Below are 24,736 nucleotides of genomic sequence, written 5' to 3'. Positions count from 1 at the left end.
TAGAAAAACCTGGGTACGTAAAAGCTTCGAACTGAACCATTTTCGGGCTCCCTGCTGTTTCTATGAGACTAGAACAAGTATGTCAAATGGTTCAAAGGGCTCAAGCACTTGGGACTTAACATCTGAGGTCTTCAGTCCCCTAGACTTAGAACTACTTAAACCTAACTAACCTAAGAACATCACACACACCCATGCCCGAGGCAGGATTCGAACCTGCGACCGTAGCAGCAGCTCGGTTCCAGACTGAAGCGCCTAGAACCGCTCGGCCACAACGGCCGGCGATGTTAAAAAATATTGTCAACTTTGTGACGCTTCTGGTAGTAACACTGACAGTGATTTAGTGCGAGTGACAGTTATAACATTTGTACCGAACCAGCTGATACAGTAATCAAATCGCGTGTACTTAAAACTTAAGCTTATTCTTTCCATTTAATTTCTACATAAAACGAGTATATAATGTATGAAACATATAATAACTACAATTTCCAACGCCAACCATAGTTATGTTATTGGAATGTAAATAGGAGATTAAACGTTAGCGTTTATCGACTAAGAGCTAATTACGCCCAAGCTCGGATTGAGAAAGAAAATAATCCGTGTCCTTCCAGACTAAGCATCGCACCCTTTGCGATGAGCGATTTAGGGAAGCCACAGAAAACTTAAATCTGGGGGACTCTAATCCCAGTCCTACCGCGTGAGAGCCCAGCGAATCAACTTGCACAGTACACTCGTGTTGTGATAAGTGAATACTAAATACTTTAGGATTAAAGGAGACCATTCACCGAAAAGCAGAAGTACATGAAATGTATTCGCATTTGCGAATATGGACAACCATCAGCTGTATAATGGAGTGACGACAGTGAAAATCAGATTTTCATTGTTGTTATTCCATTATACAGCTGATGGTTGTCCATATTCGAAATGTGTGTGAAATCTTATGGGACTTAACTGCTAAGGTCATCAGTCCCTACTCCTACCCACTACTTCACCTAAATTATCCTAAGGACAAACACACACACCCTGCCCGAAGGAGGACTCGAACCTCCGCCAGGACCAGCCGCACAGCCAAGACTGCAGCGCCTCAAACCGCTCGGCTAATCCCGCTCGGCACTGTCCATATTCGCAAATGCGAATACAGTTCATGCATTTCATAACGGCTGTAATCGCTGCAGTGCCTGTTGCCCCGTTCCTTTGGACATGCATGCGTATCCAAAGAAAATTTGCATCGTACTTCTGAACAGCACAGGTACTGCAACATGGTATCGAAAAGCAGAAGCGCCGAGTTATCGATAGACACCTAAACAAAAACAAAAACTGTCCACACATTGTTAGACTGTCCTTATATAATAATGTCGTATGACTCAAGGTGTGGGGTATGCCTTTCTACTTAGCTTTTGGAATTACCCTTTGACGAGCTAAATTACAGACACACACGCCTTTACCCATACATGGTCCCGGCTTAGGCTAGCCGGCATCGTGTAGGGGCATAGGTTGTGAATGCGCCTGTTGAGTCTCTCTCTCTCTCTCTCTCTCTCTCTCTCTCTCTGTGTGTGTGTGTGTGTGTGTTTGTGTGTGTGTGTGTGTAATTTACTCTAGCTCGTCAAAGGATGACTCTGAAAGCTAGGAAGCTTTCTTCCTTCTGCGTGTGCCTACTGACAACTCGACGGTTCTGCTATTCGGTGAGTGGTCTCCTTTAATCCTAAGGTATTTACGCTCTGCCAGAATTTTCCTGCAACATAAATAAGCGAATATTAACCGTTTAGTTTGTAACCTGTCACTGGACCACGTTAGTTAGAAAACTAATTTCGGTCTTCTACCCTTCCAGTTTGGTGGGTGCTCTCACAGAGGGAAAGAGACGTAAGTGAGATGGAAAGGTTACCTCATGGCTGCTGAGTGGCGGTTAGGAACTGCGCAGGTGGCGCTGCGCCGGGCTCACGTGGCCGACTGGAGAGGTGCCGAGGTGGGGAGCTCGTCCTCGCCACAACAGGAATAGCGGTGCAGCACAGACACACAATGCGCGTCCCAGATTCACATCAGTCGCGCAACGGGGCGCTGTGCATTGTTTCTGTAGTTATCAGGGTAACGGAAACACCTAAACAAAAACTGTTCACACATTGCTAGACTATCCTTATATAATAATGTCGTGTGACTCATGGAGTGCGGTATGCCTTTCTACTCGACGCCATTTCGCCGGATTGCATGAAAGGTGTCTCTAGTGCACCCATTTAACGTGAGTGACGCTGAGGAGTGCGTGTTGGGAGTAATGACGTATGTCCGTTCTAGATAGCAGACGCCAGAGCCGTTAGCGTAGGGGGCCTCACCACTAAACTTTTAAACTGACAAAATATCTTTGCTTAAATACTGTAGTGCAGGCCCTCTTATCATCATAAAAATACATGGTGTAACGTGTATAAGTGCAGATATTTATAATGGCGTCGCATGTTTTTAGGTTGGTTAATACCTGTAAGTACATGTGAAAATGGCCCTGAGCACTATGGGACTTCTGAGGTCATCAGTCCCCTAGAACTCTGAACTACTTAAACCTAAATAACCTAAGGACATAACACACATCCATGCCCGAGGCAGGATTCGAACCTGCGACCGTAGCAATCGCGCGGTTCCAGACGGTAGCGCCTAGAACCGCTCGGCCAATCCGGTCGGCACCTGTGAAAACAGCAAGCCATAAATGCGTATTTTTTCCTGGGCAGCAGGTCAGGTGTTGAAGTGTGTACGTGTGGACACAAAAAGGTAAATCTATACAGCTAAGCGGAATCCACTAAGTGGTGCAGAAAATATCAGGTAGTAAAGTTCGTGACGTGTCTGCAGGAAGATTGTTATAAACAGAGAAAATGCGACCAACAGACGGATGTATGTACATATTAAGGTACCGCGTATAAAAATATTTGCAGTTATACTCGTTACTCCGTGTATAGAGGTAGTTATTTTTTATGGGCTTATTCCGCTGGATTTCTAAGTGGAAAGGTATTTACTCAGCATTGAGATCTCGAAACCCGCACTCTCTCAACTCAAATTCTCAATTGCATAAATGTTGGCATAATCGCTAAGTAAAAGCGAAATAAAATAAAATAAGACCGACTGCCGCGGGAGTGGCCCTCGTTAATGAATGCGAGAAGTGCCCGTCACAGAAAGCGCTGCAAACCGCGATTTCGACGCATCGATCCGTCGCCATCACGTGTGCGAGCACTAGCGTTTCCCGCGTGTTCTGTCCCGAGTACTTAGCTGTGTCGTCACGTTTGAGTGAGTAAGAGGAGCAGACGTATTTAGTCACCAGTCGAATGCGACACAAACCGGTAAGCGCATGTTCATTGTTGAGAGTTATGTGAAGCGCAATTCGTTGAAAACGTGAGCGGAACTGTTTGCGCGACAGCTTAAAGACTGCAAGTGTTTTGACAAAATCTCCAGCAAAGTCTGCAGTGTAAAATTTAATGACAAAAGGATGCGAAAAAATCCTGACTATTAGGAAAGAATTCGAACACCAGGAAACACTGCTTTAGTGGAGTAAAGCCTGGAACAAAGTCCGACGAAATGTCAACGCCATTTATGTATGCAAGTGTCAATTAAGAGACTGTCGAGTGGAAACGTTATTAAAAAGAGCTTGCATCTGTATCCTTACAAATTGACTGTTGTTCACCAATTAAAAGCGTCCAAACAAACTCACGCGTGTTGTGCTCTGCCGGTGGTTTCTGAATGAAGTGGAATCAGGACCTTTCGACGCTCAGATTTTCATTTCTTCATATGAGGCCCGGTTTGGTCTGTCAGGGTATTTGATTTTACAGGACATGAGCCTTTGCATAATCTCTAGATTGGCAGTTTGGTGGGCAGTGTTTGGTGCCCGCATCGTGACACGATCATTTCACCAAAATGTTACTACCCCTGGTAAGTGCGTACTCTGTTTAAAGCATATGTGGATCAACTCACAGAATATGAACTACTGTATGGGTGTTTTCAGCAAGACGGAACAAGAGACACACCGCTTTGACAACTTCGTTACAAGTACAGGAAATGCTGAGAGAGGAGAGCACAATTAACAGAGGCAATGCAGTCCTCCTGGCCAATCCGACCGCCCATCTCTCTCCCTATGATTTATATCTGTGGGGCAAATTGAAGGATCCAGTGTAATCACATAATCATCAGAGCCTGGAAGAGCTACAGCAGAACACTGAAAACACTATTGCTGCTATCCTTCAGGCAGATCTGCTGCATATGTCTCGCAGTTTGATAAATCGAGCACACTGCTGCTTCGACATCAATGGTGGCCACTTTCAGCACCTTCTGTGATGTTCATTAACAAGGATCAATCCCGCGTCAGTCTTACTGCAAATATTTTCAGGACCATCTTTATTTTGCCCATCCTGTAGAAACATAAGAACAAATTACTCTTACAAAACACTTCAATTAACAGGAATTACTGAGATAACGAGTTTTTAATTTTCTCGTACAAGTTGTTAATTGTTTTTAATAGCGGAAGTATCATAATTTTTTATATAAGATATAGATATTTTTTTATCTTTACAACTGAAAAATTCCAATGACCACTGTCTAGTTCAACACCAAACAATAAAACCAAATAAAACACGATTCGACCAATGAAATTCATTCAGATTGTTAGCTCCGTTCGTGTAGAGGAGCTGGCATTAGCACCAGACACTGTCACGGCCTTATCTGTCAGCTAAGGCTTCTTGTGACGATCAGATATGCAGTCGGCGAAGAGACTGTCTACCCAGGCAACTGAAGGCCCGGCGATAACACAGAATACACGTGTCTGTAATTACTGTACCTCTTGCGGATCGTTTTCTACCCTTCTCCCGAACATTCTTCCAAAACTTTATTCTCTGTCGCGTTTCTTCTCTTCTTTGATATCCCGAGCAGAAGCATCTGAGCATTGCTGTTGAACGTGTGTTTCTGTTGTCTGGTCTTGACATAAGCTTTAACTGGAAAAAATAGCATGCATTCTTGCCGATGAAGATCAAGTCTTTTATTTCAGCCTTCTGTTGTTGCTTGAAGCGTCGTTTTAGAGGAGTCCCCGTAAAATCAGCGACTTCAGTCAATGACCGACGGCGCAGTTCGTATCCAAGGATTATTACATGCCGTAATCTGCTGCAATGTTTAAATTGACTCACAAGAAAGCAAGACAGCTCTAAATGTGTAGTAATGATATAGGCTAGTCTATTCTAATTTTGTGTAACAACGTGGGTCCACCAAATCTGTAGCTAAGCAGGATGTTACATGAGATTATTGATGCCAATATTTGTTTACTTCCAACTCTACGACTTCTCAAAGTCTAACACAAGTATAACACCTCTTATCTTCCAGCATGTCACCTGCGTACGTTCGTTCTAACAGCTCTTTATGATTGTCTACTCTGTGCTGGGGATGTCAAAGAGGAGAAACGGGACAGGGACGATTAAGGTTTTTGGAACATGCCGAGGAAATTGCTGCTTCCCTTATTTTTACGACGAATATCAGCCCTGCGTGTGTAAGTCATCAACTGCTGCGTAATAAAAGTATTTAACTTTGTATACAAAGTTCTCGTCTGCGTCCTACAACCATTCCTGGAAATTTATTTATAATCCGAAATTTGCTTTTGTTTTTCCTTTTCTTGCCGTTTATTATACTAATTGCATTAATACATACAATTTACTGAGCATTATTTCGGTTATTTGCAGTGCATATAACGTGAAAACTGAAAATAAAACTTTTGACATAGAGACTCGAGCCCATAACCTTCGGATTACCTTTCTGTACGTTTTCCGCTGCGCCAGCCGCTTTCTGGAAGATAGGCTAATTTAAAAGGTTGATGCCTCAGCCGACCTGTGCCAGAAAAGGTATTTATTTCTAAACGCGTGGCCATCTGGAGCTCCCATTTCTGTCATTTTCATTTCTGCCGAGCCCTGCATATACAACAAATTTGGACGAAATCGGCGATGATGAGTAGGCGGTGTCCCTTCACAGGACACTCACCCCTCACTCCCTAGCCGGCCGGAGTGTGTGAAATCTTATGGGACTTAATTGCTAAGGTCATCAGTCCCTAAGCTTACACACTACTTAACCTAAATTATCTTAAGGACAAACACACACACACCCATGCCCGAGGGAGGACTCGAACCTCCGCAGGGACTAGCCGCACTATCTATGACTGCACCGCCTGAGACCGCTCGGCTAATCCCGCGCGGCCGGCCGGAGTATCCGAGCGGTTCTAGGCGCTTCAGTCTGGAACCACGCGACCACTACGGTCGCAGGTTCGAATCCTGCCTCGGGCATGGATGTGTGTGATGTCTTTAGGTTAGTTAGGTTTAAGTAGTTCTAAGTTGTAGGGGACTGATGACCTCAGAAGTTAAGTCCCATAGTGCTCAGAGCCATTTGAACCAAATTTGAACCTCACTCCCTAGCCAAGTCCACGACCACTGCCGTATAATTTCCGTCCACGAATCGCGACCGAGAAAAGAGCACATCTTTCCTTATTAACGGGTAAGTGGTGAAGGCTTGTTCCTCCTAACAATCCCTTTTTCAATGGGAGACGATGTGTATTCTGCTTTTCCTGCCGCATCCTAACCACAAACCGTCCGTCCAAAAAGCAGCATATAAGCGACGTCAGCTGTAAACAGCAACTGTATACAACAGAAGTGTAATCGTACAGTCAGTTACGAGGAAGCAGTGTTAAGCACTGGACGTGCGCCGTAGTTGTATCAAAGTTGTTGTGTCGCAAATCGCAATGGAGCAACATCTGTAACTAAATTGTTCAAGAAATGTTTTACAGAAGAAAAAAGTGTGTTCGAAGTTTGTCCTGCATCTTGACGACCGAACAAAAACAGCGACGCTTCAACTTTTGCTGCGACTTAATTGAAATGCAAAACGCGGACAATTCATTTCTGCAAAAAATCAAAACAACTGACGAGACTTGGTGCTATTTATACGAACCTACCACAGAATGACAAAGTGCAGAAATTCATATGAAGTGCCAACGCTTAGACGACGTAACTGACATTTAAGCCCATGTGACGCGCGAGTTGAACACCACCCCCGAAGAAGGACTTTCCTGACTGGTTAATATAGTTATATCAACCTCCTGTGTGTTGTTCTCAAGTGGGAGGAGACTATGTAGAGCACTTGAAGCATCAAATCCACCATTTCAACTTTTCTCTACATTTTATTAATCCAGCGCAGTGTTAAGTTTTATTGTTCAGCGAAGTAATACATACACATTGACATTCCTGGGGACCCCGATCATTTCCAAGTTATGTACTCTGTCTTTTAATAAACTGATCTAACATGTGGCCTCCTCAGAAGCAAATCTAACAAGGGAAAGTCCACATAAGTTGTCGCGCAAATTATAGTATTACACAGAACAGTTAATAGAACAACAAAATATACACATACCTTAAAAACTGTAGGTGCCATTGAAATGGGGAATTTTTGGTAAGTTTAATGAGACCAAACTGCTGAGATCATCAGCACTACTTAATCTAACTTAAGCTAACTTACGCTAAGGACAACACACCAACCCATGCCCATGGGAGGTCTCGAATCTCCGACGTGGGGAGGTGCGCGAACCATGGCAAGGCGTCAAGACCGCACGGCTACCCCGCGCGGCTATTGAAGCGGGGCTTAAGTCGCAGTGACAAGAAATAATTATCTGGATCTGAAGGTCAAATTATCTACCCAATTCTTCTTTTATTTACTCAACGAAATGGAATTACATTAAATAATCTGAAATATTATATAGATATATTCAACCTGAGCGGAGGACGCCAGAGAAAATCGTGCTATCACGAATTAAGAACGAGTTATAAGTAGTCTTTGAATAAGATAGGTGTATTCCTGAGCTGAGCTCCTCTTGCTGTGGTTGTTGAGCCCAGGCAGATGTCACGGACTGTTAACCTTGAGTTTCCAGTTAGCGGGTCAGTATGAAGATTTTTTTTTGGGGGGGGGGGGCAATGTCGTCTCGTATTATGTACAGTTGCAGTTGTGCGTTCTGTTCTAAAGATAATATTAAAAGGGTGTACTTCCATGAAGTGAAATAACAAATCAGTTACAGAAGAGAATAATGCGTATCAGAAATTATTTCAAGTTGTGTTTCGAAAGAGTATTACAGAAAAAGAATTCTGCAGTAAGGAAATGAAGTCCTTATCACTGCACGGCGACCGAACTTCTACACAGGATCCGACGAACAGTTCCTACGTCATCGCCTTTTAGACTAAATAAGAGAAACAAGCTACTGTCATAACTGATTAGCAAAACTTATAACAACAGAGAACAGTACTGTATAAAAAAGAAATATATTCTGTAGGAAGCCGGTTTAATTACGCTGCGACTGGGAACTAAATGATGGTATAATAGGACAGTATTCAAAGGTACCACAGCTTCCCATTCAACACATTTGAACATAGACGTATACTCTCATTTATATAATTTAATAACATCTCTTTATTACTCACTTTTTATAATTTAATTATATCTTTATTAGGTCCTGCTACACTAAGGACTAGTAGAACAGGAGATATCAGTCGTCTAAGTTACGATGAGAATACCGTAAGTATGAATGCTTTATTATACGGATGGATTATTTGAGACAAACAGTCAATAATATGACACGAAACACTGTATAATAGAGTTTACTTACTAGACTTCACTACCGGAGGTAAAAAGTATGCAAGTCAGCAATCACAGCATGGTCAATGCATAGACATTTCTCCCAATGTGCACATTTGTTTAAAGCAGGTTGATTACAGTTCTCATAGAAACACTATTCTGTTAATACTTCTTCGAAGCAATACTCCATGAATGCTTGAAATACACCAGGAAAGTCTATGGTGTAACCACACTGAAAAAATGCAGATTTGATTTAGGTGGAGAATTGTGCCGCCGAGAACTGGAAATACACAAACGATTGAAGGCGTAAGAAGTGGTCTCTATGTCTCGTCATAATGTTATTGTCAGAAGTTACCATAATTGTATCTGTGGGAAATTTCACTAAATTTTTGTATGGACGGAAGTAGAAGACGTCGGCAGATTGCGCAATGTCTGTGCACTTTTCTGGAATCAACGTCTTGATGAATTCAACGCTCTGAGTAACTGTAGTCTTAAACAGCTACTCCTCTCTATTGGCTGTCCAGGAGTCAACCGAAAGAAGGGCTTTAGTTTTTTGTTGTATATCTGTCTACAATACTTGTCCTAGCAAGACTTTTAAATCCCTGTTCGTCATAACAGCAGATTTGCTAGCAAACGCCTTGATGATCGATAAATTTACATTCGCATTTGCAGGAGACTGGCCGGTAGGCTCCGATACAAGGACGCACAAATAGGATAGCAGCGTACTGTCCATCACAATCTCAGGCATTATCATATAAGAGAGTGGTCGTCGCTATGAAGCCAACCTCACCAAAAACATGCTGACATCACAATCTCAGGCATTATCATGAAAGAGATTGGTCGTCGCTATGAAGCCAACCTCACCAAAGACATGCTTTTACTTCCAGTGTTCGTCCAGATCGTAACTCTTTATCAAGTCTCAACTAACCGGCATTAATTGCTTGATCTGGTGGCAGTCGCGTTTCCTCAGTGAAAGACTTGATTTCTCTCACTAACTGATAAGCTTTATGTTGAATATCGGTATTCTCTTCAACCAACCACTTTTTGCGACAGACAATCTCATTCTTACTTTCAAATTTGTTTAACCACGAGTTGAAGGTTTTGAACTACGCTGAATTGTGAGGGTCAATTCTTTTCCTGTCACTTTGCTATAAAATGGTCATGTAACTCACGATTTATCATATCCTGCCGACTTTCACGGTTTGATGAATGACGTTGTTTCAACCTGTTTTCAAAGTTGTGTTGATCTCTATTTTCCTTCTCTGTGCCAGCAGTGTTATAATTAGCAGACGCAGTATCACATCAGTTGCTAATCCAGGACGACAGCGACGGGGAGGACCAATACTCCCAGCTCATCCCTTGGTTGTTTTGTCCACATCTTGTGCGCATCAACCAGATACCCTTCTGGAAACTTTCGTTCGTTTTCTTGGAGTTGATGGCTGTCATTAAACCCGGTTACAGAAACGCAAATAAGTCTCATTGACATATATTGTGGGTATTTCGGCGCTCGGCTGCCACGTCTTTGAGACACGAACTGTAGTCACTTCCCAGACTGCTTAACGCTGGTGTTTCCTGTATAAATGACTGTCGGCAACAACGCAGGTTATGTTTGGCAGCCTTTTGACTGACGATTTACTTTCTGGATGACACAGAATTAGCCTACTAAATTTACTTCATACACTGAAGCGCCAAAGAAACTGGTACAGACATGCGTATTCAAATACAGAGATATGTAAAAAAGCAGAATACGACATTGCCGTCGGCAACGCCTATATGAGACAACAAGTGTCTGGCGCAGTTGTGAGATTGGTTACTGATGCTCCAACGGCAGGTTATCAAGATTTAAGTGAGTTTGATTGTGGTGTTACAGTCGGCGCACGAGCGATGGGACACAGCATCTCCGCGCTAGCGATGAAGTGGAGCTTATCCCGTACAACGATTTCACGAGTGTACTGTGAATATCAGGAATCCCAAATTCCGATATCGCTGCGGCGGGAAAAAGATCCTGCAAGTGGCAGAAGTGCAACGCTTTCGCAAATTGCTGTAGACTTCAATGTTGGGCCATCAACAAGTGTCAGCGTGTGAACAATTCAACGGAAAATCATCGGACTTGGGCAATTCCAGCAGGGCAATGCGACACGCCGCACATCCAGAATTGCTCCAGGGACACTGTTCTGAGTTTAAACACTGGCCACCGAACACAGCAGACAAGAACATTGTGGAGCATATCTGGGTTACCTTGCAACGTGCTGTTCAGAAGAGATCTCCACCCCTCGTACTCTTACGAATTTATGGACAGCCCTGCAGGAGTCATGGTGTCAATTCCCTCCAGCACTACTTCAGGCATTAGTCGCGTCCATACCATGTCGCATGGCGGCACTTCTGCGTGCTCACGAGCCCTACACGATATTAGGCAGGTGTACCAGTTTCTCAGGCTCTTCAGTGTATATTCGTATGCTTTTCACATACGGTGTGAAATAAAGTTATCAATTTATGATTTTGAATCCAGAAAAATCATTCGCCGCGGAAACTGCAATTAATTACGTATTTTAGGTTGCGACCCTGTCTGTCCTAGCCAGCACTGGAACAAGAAGGGAGAGCACAACGCTGCAGTATTCCACTAGCTGTGAGGTAACACCGTCGCCTGTAAAGTTGGGGCTGCTTTAATTCCGAGTTTGTTTCGCTGACGGATACACTTTTAGCCGTTTCGTGACAGAGCCGCAAGCAGTCAGATCAAACATCAATAAGGAAGTTTTATTTATGTCATTTATGAAATGTCACTATTCCATACTAATTCATTGTTACACGCAGTAGCAAATAAATACAAACCGTCTTAATGTCCAGAATTAATAATAGCTGGCCAATTTGTGCTGTATAAGTACGTTCCTGTAACAGATACTTTATGCTTCATTAAAATAGAGTTTCGTCGAATGGATATCGCGCTAATGTGAATCTCATTTGAATTAGTACAGTTCATATTTTACTAGTGTTGTCTATTATTTTATTGGTTACAGCAGTAACCATCAGAGAGAAATTAATAAACATTATATTGCCTCCCATTACCTAAACTGGTATGACAATGGTCAGGTAGTTTATCAATTTCACGCCTGTAGAAACACACTGGATCTGAGTTAGGGATGACGTGAAACAAGGTCTGAAGTGCATTTTCGTCCAGAGAGGAATTTTCTGGACTGTTTCCCGATAAGGAAAAATTTTGGAAATTTGTGGTAAGATCTTATGGGACCAAACTGCCGAGGTCATCGGTCCCACACTACTTAATCTAACTTAAACTAACTCGCGCTAAGGACGACGCACACACCCATGCTGGAGGGAGGACTCGAAACTCCGATGGGGGCAGCCGCGCGAACCGTGACAGGGCGATCGAGACCGCGCAGCTACCCCGCGTGGCTCCGATAAGGAGCTTGAAAGGTAAACATTTGAGGGCATAAGATCAGAAAAACATGTATGTAATGGCTAACTTGGCAATCTCTTGGATAGTTTTGTCAGTGAATTTGGCAGAGTGCGTTGTTGTGTAATATCAACACGTGATGAAGTTTTGTTCAATGGTTCAAATGGCTCTGAGCACTATGGGACTTAACTTCTGAGGTCATGAGTCCCCTAGAACTTAGAACTACTTAAACCTAACTAACCTAAGGACATCACACACATCCATGCCCGAGGCAGGATTCGAACCTGCGACCGTAGCAGTCTCACGCTTTCAGACTGTAGCGCCTAGAACTGCTCGCCCACTCCGGCCGGCGACGCTTTGTAAGTCGTTTCTCTTGCACTGTGATCGATACGTACCTTTGTTGTTGGCAAAAAATATTAACTGCGGTATACTCTCCCCTGGGGAATTTCCGTAATGCACAACACCCGATCTGTGCCACCACAGGCAAAATATTAGGTTCACACTGTCCTTTGCTCGGGTATATGTCAGCCATTAATTAATCTTAAGAAGTTAATATAAAGACATCATAACTAATCACCAGAGGAATATTACATTGCAATGAGCCAACAGATGTCAGTCAAGCAAAAATGCATTGATATTTGTTGTTTTAAGTTAGAGCATGGAGTAGTAGTGCTCCCGACTTCTGAACATTGCCTATTGAATGCAAATGTCGTATGACACTTAAATGGTCGCACACTAGCACGTATGTCGCTTATCGAGGCTTCTTGAATGTACAAAATCATTCATGCCATAACAATGTTTCTTGATGCAGTAAAGTCTTTTTCTGGCGTGTGTTGCCCAAATGCACCCGCCCCACATACCTTACAAAGGTTCAGAGCTGCCTATATTGTCTTCATACCTCTGCTAACCCCAAGCGAATAATACGTCGCAATGTTAGACCTTTTTCCACTTGCGACTACATTTTAACACACTTGAACGACGTTCATAAGTTTCAGGCATGCAAAATCCTGCCGGACGGTGTGGCCGAGAGGTTCTAGGCGCTTCAGTCTGGAACCGCGCGACCGCTACGGTCGCAGGTTCGAATCCTGCCTCGGGCATGGATGTGTGTGTTGTCCTTAGGTTAGTTAGATTTAAGTAGTTCTGAGTTCTAGGGGACTGATGGCCTCAGATGTTAAGACCCATAGTACTCAGAGCCATTTGAACTTTTTTTTTCCAAATTCCTAATCGTAACTGAGAGATAAAAATGAGAACTTCAAATAAGAAAATGACCGTTGATAAATACACTCAGTAGTGCCATGGCACGTTAACGTAGCCGGAGGCGCCGGATGTCTGCGGGCGGCTTATGGCCGGTAGCCAGTAGCTGCTGTGGGGCAAGGAAACTCTCGAGCGTGTACTATTCTGATCTTTGACGTAGCCAAGAGCTGTTTGGTGGAAATATTTCTGGAACTTTTTCCTGTTGCAGGTGTGATCGAAAACGAAACGAATTATGTTTGAGGTTCCGTCAGGCTGATAACATTAGCAGATATCCGATATGCGATTTAAAGAAAAAAGGGAATGGAGTGAACTTGAACGCTCGACTTTACGTATACTGAGCACGAAGCTTACCACTACGTTATGAGCAGATATGCTTCCGTAACATCTCAAGAAGACTGACGGCCGGCCGCGGTGGTCTAGCGGTTCTAGGCGCTCAGTCCGGAACCGCGCGACTGCTATGGTCGCAGGTTCGAATCCTGCCTCGGGCATGGATGTGTGTGATGTCCTTAGGTTAGTTAGGTTTAAGTAGTTCTAAGTTCTAGGGGACCAATGACCACAGATGTTAAGTCCCATAGTGCTCAGAGCCATTTGAACCATTTTTGAAGACTGACGGAACTTGCTCCATGCACTTACGAGTCCTACAGTGTTTCCAGATCCTGCATATGGCTGGACTTAAAATTCTGAGGGGCGGCCGGAAATATCGACCACCTGAAGTCAACGACTCGGACGTTGTCCCAGCGGCAGCCGGCCGGAGGGCAAAATGGTTCAAATGGCTCTGTGCACTATGGGACTTTACTTCTGAGGTCATCAGTCCCCTAGAACTTAGAACTACTTAAAACCTAAACAACCTAAGGACATCACACACATCCATGCCCGAGGCAGGATTCGAACCTGCGAGCGTAGCGGTCGCGCGGTTCCAGACTGAAGCGGCCGGCGGGCATGTTTACGTCTTATACTGTATTTGCTTTTGACCTCGATGAAATATTCTGACTAGCTTACAATTAAGATGTGACACTGCGTGAGTAAAATTCGTTGTTTGAACCCAGACTTGATGTTTGGCACCTAATCTAAGGTTGCTCTCTAATGTCGTGATCCAAGTAATCTACATTCAGAAATAGGGATGTAGTGAGAAAACGTATACTGCAGCAATGTCATGTTGGCTTAGAGGTAATACGCTCGATTTTTCATTGCGCTGGTTGATGTACAAGTCGATTAGGATCTCGCTGGAGAAAAACTTCGGTTTGTAGTCTTTTTCTCGTTTTCTTTATTCGATCTGCATACGGCCAGAACGAAATTCAGTGACTAAATCGTGAGACAAGCTCTGCATCATAAGCTGTTTCAAAACATCCATTCAATACATTGTAGGCTTGAGCAGAGGTTTCTGTTTTGAAAATACTGAGTTGCTTCACAAGAAAGGCCCAGAAGAGCCACAAAGGGACCGTTAATGACAGTAACTTGTGTGTTGTTTGTCGTTTAGGGAATCATCACACGATCAAACATTATGGAAGCAATGAACATACTGCGGTAAATCTGAAGGTGAGAACGTATTGAATAGCAGAACTGCACACTTTTTCGTATCTTTCTTTTTGTATCTGCATCAGAAGAGATACATTTTCATTGTAAATGTACATTTTGATTACTTTGTGATATGCTTGAATCAGTTCGTAACTGTGACTGAAACAACAAGTCTTCTTTCATTATTTCAAACTTTCGTCGAAAGATAAATACAAGTCTATAACTCAGCTGCATTTTCTGATACATTTCAATCATGGTGGTAGACTATATGCTTCAAAGACTCTCAAGCCATTTTCTGCAGGAGCAATTGCCACATTAATAACTTCGCGCCGGCCGTTGTGGCCGAGAGATTTTAGGCGCTACAGCCTGGAACCGCGCGACCGCTACGGTCGCAGGTTCGAATCCTGCCTCGGGCATGGATGTGTGTGACGTCCTTAGGTTAATTAGGTTTAGCGGTTTTAGGCGCTACAGCCTGGAACCGCGCGACCGCTACGGTCGCAGGTTCGAATCCTGCCTCGGGCATGGATATGTGTGACGTCCTTAGGTTAATTAGGTTTAAGTACTTCTAAGTTCTAGGGGACTGATGACCTCAGTAGTTAAGTCCCATAGTGCTCAGAGCCATTTGAACCAATAACTTCGCCATAACTTTGTCGATATTTTATAACACTTGCGTTAGCAGCTATTAGGTTCTCTCATTCTTCCACACGCGACATCTCCAGACAAACAGATCTGATAAAACCTAGCAGAATACATACTGCTCCACTTTCAGTTAACTTATGTTCTTCGAACTCCGTTCATGGAATTGAAAGTCAGCTGGACACTCTGCATTTCCGTCGAAGACGCCCTGCGCAGCTTTCATTCGGTATGTTAAATCTTTTGCATGGAAAACATGTGACATTACAGATCATATCACACCATTTCGCAAACCCAACGTACACGATTCGTTGAAGCGCCTAATGGTTAAGGCGGTCAGTTCCTAATCTGCAGGTATGGGTTTGGAATCCTGTCACTGCCATGAATTTTAATTGGTAATAAGAGTTATTAGCTTAGGAGTACAACGAAAATTACTAAGTATTCATAATTTTAAAGTATTACATCTGCACCGCCGGTCCTGCACCACATTTTCTCTTTACGTACTGTGATTTTTGCTTGGCATTAAAAGAAAATGATACGTCTTTTGTGCTTTCGTCGGTATTGGCGTCCTATCTGCATGTAAATAGAGAGAATAAAAATTGATATCATACATTTTCTCGACGTAAAAGAACTAAATAAATTCTCTTTTCTCATTGACTTCATGCACCATGTGACGAAAAATAAATAGTTTCATGTTTTGTAAATTGTATAATCTCTAAGTATTGTGGACAAAACCAATGTTGATTTCGAGGCTCTGTTTATTCGTCTTGTTCATGGTGCTCAAGGCACTCAGTTTAAAGTTCATGCTAGCGTTAAAGTGGAAAAAGGCAAGGCAGATTAACAATAAAACTACAAATAAAACAATTTAGTCATGTGGTGTACTACAGCATAATTCGAGGAAGTCTCATCCTCAGCGATTCTCAAAGCATGATAGCGAAACTTGTTCTTGTCAGGACCCAAAGTGTTCCTAGCGTGGTAAGCAGTCTGTTTACAAGGTAGCGAGGGCACGCACCACTTTACGAAGTGAATGTCATGTCGGCACTGCCACTACAGCTGACAGTAACTAAAGATTAGCTTTCCCGCATCGCAGAAACCTTCCGCTGTAATTCACAGACAGAAAAAGAACTTTTGTTTAACTCAAAAGACAATTAAATTTCATTTAGATACAAGGGCTTCTGTTTCCCTCATCAATAAAGACACCTATGAAATGATCGGTAGCCAATGGATACAGAAACCTACTTCCGTTTTGCCTGCTTCTAACTGACATGAAATACCAGTAACTGGCGTGTGCAGTTTGCCATCAACTTTTCATGGCGTTACAAAGAGTGCTCGATTTCATCTATTGTATTCTAGAAACAGTGCAAACGTTTTCGTTTCGACTTGTTTGATTTGTTCAACCTGTGCATACAAGATAATATATTACAAATTAGTGTTTCATTGTCTCATACTAATGTTTCTGACCTGTACAACAGGTACAGTGAACCTTTTGAAGCAGGATTAGGAAAGGCTAAGGACTTTGAATCGCATATTACTGTTAATGAGAATGCACAACCGGGATTCCATAGTGCTCGTCCTGTCCCACATCCTATATGTGAGCAGATTGGTCAGAAATTGGAATGATGGAAAGACAATGGGGGGTAATTCCATTTCTGCATGTCAGTTTGCATCATCCTTGGTCATTCTCAAAAATACGTCCAGAAGTTTACATCTGTGTGCTGATCTCAAAGCAACACTACACCCACAAACAGTTGCGAACTGATTTCCTCTCCCACGAACAGGTGAATTAACAGACGGACTAGGACAGAGTCGTTTCTTTTCCAAGACTGATTTAGATGAGGCGTACTTACAATTACCTCTTGACAAGGAATCCTAGCAATATTCTGCGATCAGCACTTACCTGGGTTTGTTTCAGCTTCAAAGACTACCATTCGGAAGTAACTCAGCTCCTGCTATTTTTCAGATGTTCCTGGAACAGTTAACAGCAAAAGTCCTTTCATGTACAAACTATATTGTTGTTGCAGGTTTCACACCTGCTGAACATTTGGAAAATTTAGAATGTTTTTTTTAAGTATTTTCTGTGTCTGGCTTAAAGTGTAACAAGGAATAGTGCTCCTTTTTCCATGAAGAACTTGAATATTTAAAACATGTTATAAATGTACTGGATACTCATCCTACTTCTTTGCGTTTGTCTGCAATTAAAGATTTTCTGGCTCCCAATAACAATAAAGAGCTCCAGGCTATCATGGAGAAGCTCACATATAACATTAAATTTATTGCAAATGCTGAGCAAATTCCTGTTGCACTGGAAAGGTGTTCCTTTTGCGTCGTCCCAAGACTCTTCGGACACAGTTCAGTGGTTATAGGACGCACTGTTAATTCGTCGTTACCTAATGCATTTTACTCCAACTACGCTTCTTGCGTTAGGTGTAGATGCATTTTCTTGCAGGATTTGAGGTGTGTTCTCTCAAAGAAATGGTTCATCTAATAGGCCCATTGGTTTTGCTTCGAAAACGCCCACCAAGAGCAGTGCAAGTGCAGTTAACTTTCAGAAGTTCTTTTTGATTACAGATTGTCCGGCTGTAATGACTTTGTTCAATCCTGCGAAGACTATCCAGCCATGGACAGCGCAAAAATTGCAGCTTTGGGCTCTGTTTTTGACTAATTATCAATACGAGTTGCTGTACTGGCCCACTGCAGAATATTCGAACGCTGATTTGTTGTCACAGTTACAGGTCTGTACCAACACAGCGTTTGATTCGTCTGAAGAATTATCAAATTGATACTCTAGATTTTGAAATTCTTCAAAATTTTCCGGTTGATTTCCGGCGTATTGCTGGGGCAATTGCAATGAGTGCGTCATGTGTGGCTGCATAGTTTGAAAGTGGCATCTAGTGGCATGGCGCTACTTTTTTCATCGTCATGCGCTGTCCGTGATGTGAGGTATTCTGCTGTTGCATACATGACGATGCACGCATTGCGATTCCTCAACTTCTCGAGCGGGAAGTTTTGTCTTTGTTGCATCAAGGACCTTGGGATGTATTTCCCACAAAGCAACTTGCACGATGTCTCTGTACTTGGCCGGTCATGGACGCCCGAATACAATAAATGACGTCCCGTTGGAATGTATCTGCACAGCATCAGTCCGCTCCGCTGCAATGACTTTTTTCAGTGGCCACGCCCGTTTGGACCGTGGCGACGCAACAATATCGATATCTATGAAGATGGTATCTGTTCTTTCGAACATGTCCGAAAGAACAGGCACCGTCGGTGACCGTGCAGCTCGTTAGAATGAAATTACAATTAAATCAACAGAATGAAATTAATACCGATAGTTCCATACAGGCGTTGACAAACATCAAGGGGGACAGTTGAAAATATGTGCCCCTACCGTGACTCGAACCCGGAATCTCCTGCTTACATGGTAGACGCTCTATCCACTTTTTTTAAAAATCTCATTTTGTTCGTTTTCGTTCGTTTTATCTCCTCGGTGAGGACGTCGCAAGACACCCGTTTCAGTTCGTCGTTGATCCATTAACTCAGGTTTTTTATTACAGAGGGCAGCTAACCCTCTGACCTAACACGCTGAGTTGCCGTGCCGGCATTTTTCTTATGTTCGTTGCATATGCTCGGGGCGGACGTCGTAAAGCATCCTTTTAAGTTCGTTGTTGATCGATTAACTCAGTTTTTTATTACAGAGAGCAGCTAACCTTCTGACCGAACACGCTGAGCTACCGTGCCGGCATCCATCTGTGCCACCGAGGGCACAGAGGATAGTGCGACTGCAAGGACTTATCTCTGTTACGCCTCCCGTGAGACCCACATTCCCAACGTATTATCCCACACTGTATTCGTAGTGCCTCTGCCCATTACACTCATTACTTGCGGCTTTACTGATTCCCCTAAGAGTTCGGTCAATGTTTGTGCATCCGCACAGAAGATGGTCAAATGGCCGGTGAGCCTTAACTCATCGGTGACCGTGCAGCTCGTTAGAATGAAATTACAATTTAATCAACAGAATGAAATGAATACCCTTAGCTGCCTACAGGCGTTGACATACATCAAGGGAGACTGTTGAAAAGGTTTGCCCTAACTGAGTCTCGAACCCGGGATCTCCTTCTTACTTGGCAGACGCTCTATCCATCTGAGCCTCCCTTCATTTCGTTGTATTGATTTAATTGTAATATCGATATCACAAGTCCATTCTGTGATGGTGGATGTATGCAGTAAATTTCCTTTTGTATTTCCCATGACATCCACCGCTACAGCTAGTAATCTCTCGGGTTTGTCTTCTTTTTTTAGCACAGACTTCTTCCTGAGGTCCTTGTCCCGGACAAAGGACCACAGTTCACATCAGCCAGTTTTCAGCAGTTTTGTACTGACAATGATAAACACTATGTAACTTCTGCATCTCTTCACCCTCAGTCTAACGGAGAAGGTGAACGTTTCATTCGAATGTTCAAAAGGCACATGGAGAAACTCCTTTCCTCCTACACGTGAGAGCAGACCTTAAAGATTTTTCTTCTAAGTCTAGGGGACTGATGACCTCAGATGTTAAGTCCCATATTGCGTAGAGCCGTTTGAACCATTTTTGAGCGACATGGCAAGGAGTCACCGGCAGAATTATATTCGATTGTTGTCACCGTACCTTGTTGCATCTTCTGCGGCCGCCGTAGAAGCATTTCGTTCCGCCAAGTCAGTCAAGATTTCAGCTGCAGGCTGAAACTTTCTTTAAAGTGAAACTTCCTGGCAGATTAAAACTGTGTGCCCGACCGAGAGTCGAACTCGGGACTTTTGCCTTTTGCGGGCAAGTGCTCTACCATCTGAGCTACCGAAGCACGACTCACGCCCGGCACTCACAGCTTCACTTCTGCCAGTATCTCGTCTCCTACCTTCCAGACTTTACAGAAGCTCTCCTGCGAACCTTGCAGAACTAGCACTCCTGAAAGAAAGGATATAGCAGAGACATGGCTTAGCCACAGCCTGGGGGATGTTTCCAGAATGAGATTTTCACTCTGCAGCGGAGTGTGCGCTGATATGAAACTTCCTGGCAGATTAAAACTGTGTCCCCTACCGAGACTCGAACTCGGGACCTTTGCCTTTCGCGGGCAAGTGCTCTACCATCTGAGCACTTTCTTTAAAGTGTTTGACAAGAAACAGCGTCGGGAGTACGGTGGCATCATACAAGTATTTGGGCGTTCACTGTACGTCATTCAAGGTTCCTCTGGGCTGCATTGTCGTCATCTGAACCAGCTGCGGCACTCTTATGTCAGTGATTCTGCTGCAGAATGTTTGCCCTCAGACCAGCACAATGGTAGTGACCGCCTGTCGGTCGGCGCCGTCCAGAGTGGTGCTCACGGAGATCGACGTCGCTCCGCCGCCGCCGTCGCAGAAGGATCTGCAGCCTGAGCCGATGTCCGTGGAGACGCCGCCCCCGGACAGCCGTCACGACGTCCCAAAAATTTAGTCGACTCGATCACCGCATCTGCGTCACTGGATGCGGGCGTGCACCATGTGACCGGTTTTTCAGCCGGGGTTCCCGGTCACTAGCAAGGTGGATACTGTTGTGCGGATTGCGAGCCGCTATCGGCTGTCGCTACAGTCCCTTTCTCCTATCTACGTCCACATTCAGGCCTCCCCCCCTTGAGTCGTCATGTGACGCAGCAGTACACGACGAGAGTGCTGGTGTTTGGCGGTGGAGGAATTTGATGTCACCCAAAGAATGAGGTCCCATGTCGAAGCTGGCACATCACGACAGGACTAGTAAGACAGTCGCTGCCTGACACAAGAACAAATGGCAGACGTCGGCGTAGAAACGCCCTCAAGATGTTCCATATGCCACCGGTGCTGGATGCTGCGGGCTTTCATAATAATAAATTTAATGAAATAGGGGTGGCCCTCAACTACGTACCCTCTGACTCACAGTTGGAATATTAAAAGTTTTGGATGGTTTCGGTGCCTAGGGGCTGGGATACGTAGTTGCCGCATTACAGGCCAAATACTGCTGAGTCTACAGTGTACGATAAGAACACAGACATGAATTGAATGGTCGAAGGTTTCTATCACTCGGCAATTGCGAATTATGCAAGTAACATATAAATTTATAGAAGAAAGATTGGAATTAAATAAAATCTGCAGGTACTATCTTAAGGACTTTAAATGATGAGTAAGATAGTAGAAATACTTTTGAGAATGCGGTATATTTATGCAAAACACTTATTGGTGTCGATGGTTCAGCGATTAAATAAAATATAAGTTGAACGACAGGGAAACAACAGATTCCTACTGCACGTAATTAGTTATGAACGACAACATAGCTCGCGAGATATTCACTTGAAACGCATACTACGTTTTCACTGTAGAAACCACGAAAATCTCACACGTTCACAAGTTGGCACTCGGAAGTGTTTCTATCTCCCGCGATCACGCCCAAACCGCTCCACACTCTCCCAGTCTTTCCTGCGACCGTACGTCGCGCCTTCACGTCCAGCACTCCCCGTGCCCTGTGCCGTACTCCCGCGAAACGATCCTCCTCCCCCACTTCCATACAATCTCACCATTAACGAGCGCTGTGATTGGCTAGAGCGCTCCCTCCATGTCTCCAAGCCAATGTACACTCACATACCAAATACTGGATTTACATTTAAATAATTTGAAATTAAATCAATATTCCTACGGCTGGACCATAAACACGCTCTAACACACATTATTAAATACCTAAACAAATTAAATGAACATATACCAAAGGAATAACAACAAAAGGTAGGCCAGTAGGCTAATATCTCTGTGTTTCCTAAAACACAGTAAATATTGAACGAATTTCTTCATGAATAGTATATGTCGGATATAAACAAAGACATAGATGGATAAATATATTTATAAGCATGCTGCTACCGTTTTTTGGTGTAACTGTGGAGTACTTATGGCCTGACGCGATCGTTAGTAATCGGCCACTTTGACCCTCCAATAACTATTCAAGTTACATGCCTGTAATTTATACCAGTTTAAGGTTTTCGCTAATAGCTTTCTAAAGACACGTCGATCGACGAAATGGGATGAAGTGTTTATATTTTCGAAATTCGTTGCTGGGTGTTACTTGATAATTTACCGTCAGATACTAAACTTTAAACTAATAAAGATATTGAAAATCTGATTACACCATCAGAATCGTTGTGCAAAGAATAGTAATGTACATGTTTCTTTTTGAGGTATCATGATTCATTTGGCAACTATTAATTTCCATACGAACTGTGAAATGTCTGCCATTAAGGTTTCACAAAGTCCGCCATCTTTGGTCCTCCCGGTGCACAGCGTCGCCACGGAATTCCCAGCCACGTGCTCGATGATCCACTTGGTCCGGCCGTTGTGCGGCAGCATGCACTTGCTAACGAGCCGCGCCTTGCCGAGCGGCAGGGCGCCACGACTCGCCCCTTACCAGCGCCGCTCAGCCCACTCGTTAAACATCGCTTACAAAGACAGCATCGCCTTACTTCAGATCCAGCAGCGCGGCTAGTACTAGCAGCCAAAACTCTTTCTTTCTGTCTTTCTCGGGACCTTTGTCGCGCTTCAACGCAGGGTCGGCCTACTGATTTGGCAATGTTAGTTGCAGAAGGTGGCCGGATGCCCTTCCTGCCGCCACTCAGAACCCCCCAGCTGTCTGCGTCTAGTGTAAGCCCTGGAATAGTGCGAACTTGGTTCAAATGTATGCGAATTGTGTAACTGAGGCGGAACGTGGAGACCAGCCCGGTATTCACCTAGCGGGATGTGGAAAACCGCCTAAAAACCACACCCAGGCTGGCCGGCATACCGGCCCTCGTCGTTAATCCGCCGGGCGGATTAGTTCCGGGGCCAGCGCGCCTAACCGAGTCCAGGAAGTAGCGCATTAGCGCTCTCAGCTACCCTGGCGGGTAAGCCAGAACTCTCTATCAAAGTTAATAATCAACTGTACATTGTGATGTGACAATCATTCTGTATCGAACCAAGTGACAAGGTTTATTGTTCGGCGACAGTAACCAGTGACACCCCTGTGGATCTAGAATGTTTCCAACTTTCTCCAGAAGTTATCTAAGTTTGCTTCAACACCACTACACTACCACCCTGGAAACAGTTACACCTCAGTCCGTTAGGCAGACAGGACTTCAAGATGATATTCAAAGGGTAACAAATTAATGAGCCTACAGCACATAGTCTCGGCATAATTTTCGTTCACGTGCGTGAGTGTAACTAAAACATGACTCGCTACAAGTTACACAATGAGTTTATGTCTGAATTTTCATAGGCGATATAAGAGCGGTAAATGGATAAATGACATATCAAATTTACCAGTGTGAATTCTAATTTCGCAAAAAAAAAGCAGGCACTTGTAAGGGAGGCATTACTACTTGCACTATAATCATTCTCTTTTCTGCTATGTAAAGGATTCTCTAGTGAAACAGTTTTGAAAATGAAAAATTGTTGGAACTTTTTACACCTTCGGACATAGAAATTAGAAAAATGTCAAAGCCGCACAACAGCAGACTGCACGGACTATATAATCCACCAGGCAAATATCCTCTGGTATTCTTTAAAATTCTACGATTGTGAGTTAATATTGAACTTCAGATTCTCAATCGGCACCTCATTTGCCGTACATATAATTCACAGGTGTATCAAATGTTCGTTTCCCTAAAATGTCAACGTATACGGCGTAATTATGTCCATCTACTTAAAATTTGTAATTTTTTTGACGAAGGTTGTATGGCTACTTCATGTGACTGTACTATCAAAATACGCAATGACACGAACTGTGTAGTGTAATGCATTTACTCAGGTCTGAAGATTTCTCACTTTTAGATAAATGCCGGCCGGAGTGGTCGAGCTGTTCTAGGCGCTACAGTCTGCAACCGCGCGACCGCTACGGTCGCAGGTTCGAATCCTACCTCGGGCATGGATGTGTGTGATGTCCTGAGGTTAGTTAGGTTTAAGTAGTTCTAAGTTCTAGGGGACTGATGACCTCAGAAGTTAAGTCTCATAGTGCTCAGAGCCACTTTTAGATAAATAACTCTGATCCTTATCTTTTCAATTTCTTTTTAAATGCCAAAACGTAGTTTGATCTTTCCCTCTGTTAACCTACATGAGCAAGTTAATCGACGCATAAGTTAACAGCCAGTAAAATTGCAATGATCAGCTCTATTTTCCAAAAATTTCACTTCACGTACAGGGTGTACGACTTTGTGTCCGGCGTTGTGCGGAAATCAATACCTCCGGCTCCGACCACCGAAAACGCTCTGCCCCGAAACTTCCTGACAGATTAAAACTGTGTGTCCGATAGGACCTTTC

The 24,736-nt window shown here is 43.6% G+C and overlaps 1 protein-coding gene across 5 annotated transcripts in view; it reads right to left on the bottom strand.

The window, feature by feature from the left end:
- The window catches only part of LOC126299447 (organic cation transporter protein), a 336,588-nt gene that overhangs the window by 274,147 nt on the left and 37,705 nt on the right, over window positions 1-24,736 (bottom strand). The window contains exon 1 of one of the 5 annotated variants that reach the window (XM_049991352.1): window positions 1,880-1,976. The exons of 1 other annotated variant lie outside the window; for it this stretch is intronic. The gene's annotated coding sequence lies outside the window, so the exon portion shown is untranslated. Of the gene's footprint in view, window positions 1-1,879; window positions 1,977-24,736 lie in introns of those variants that run through there. 3 more of the 5 variants (XM_049991358.1, XM_049991353.1, XM_049991360.1) reach the window with 3 other exon arrangements.

Source organism: Schistocerca gregaria, chromosome X, assembly GCF_023897955.1.
Source record: "Schistocerca gregaria isolate iqSchGreg1 chromosome X, iqSchGreg1.2, whole genome shotgun sequence".
Lineage (NCBI taxonomy): Eukaryota > Metazoa > Arthropoda > Insecta > Orthoptera > Acrididae > Schistocerca > Schistocerca gregaria.
The sequence above is the reverse complement of the archived record's forward strand: the minus strand, read 5'-3'. Positions and strand labels throughout refer to the sequence as shown.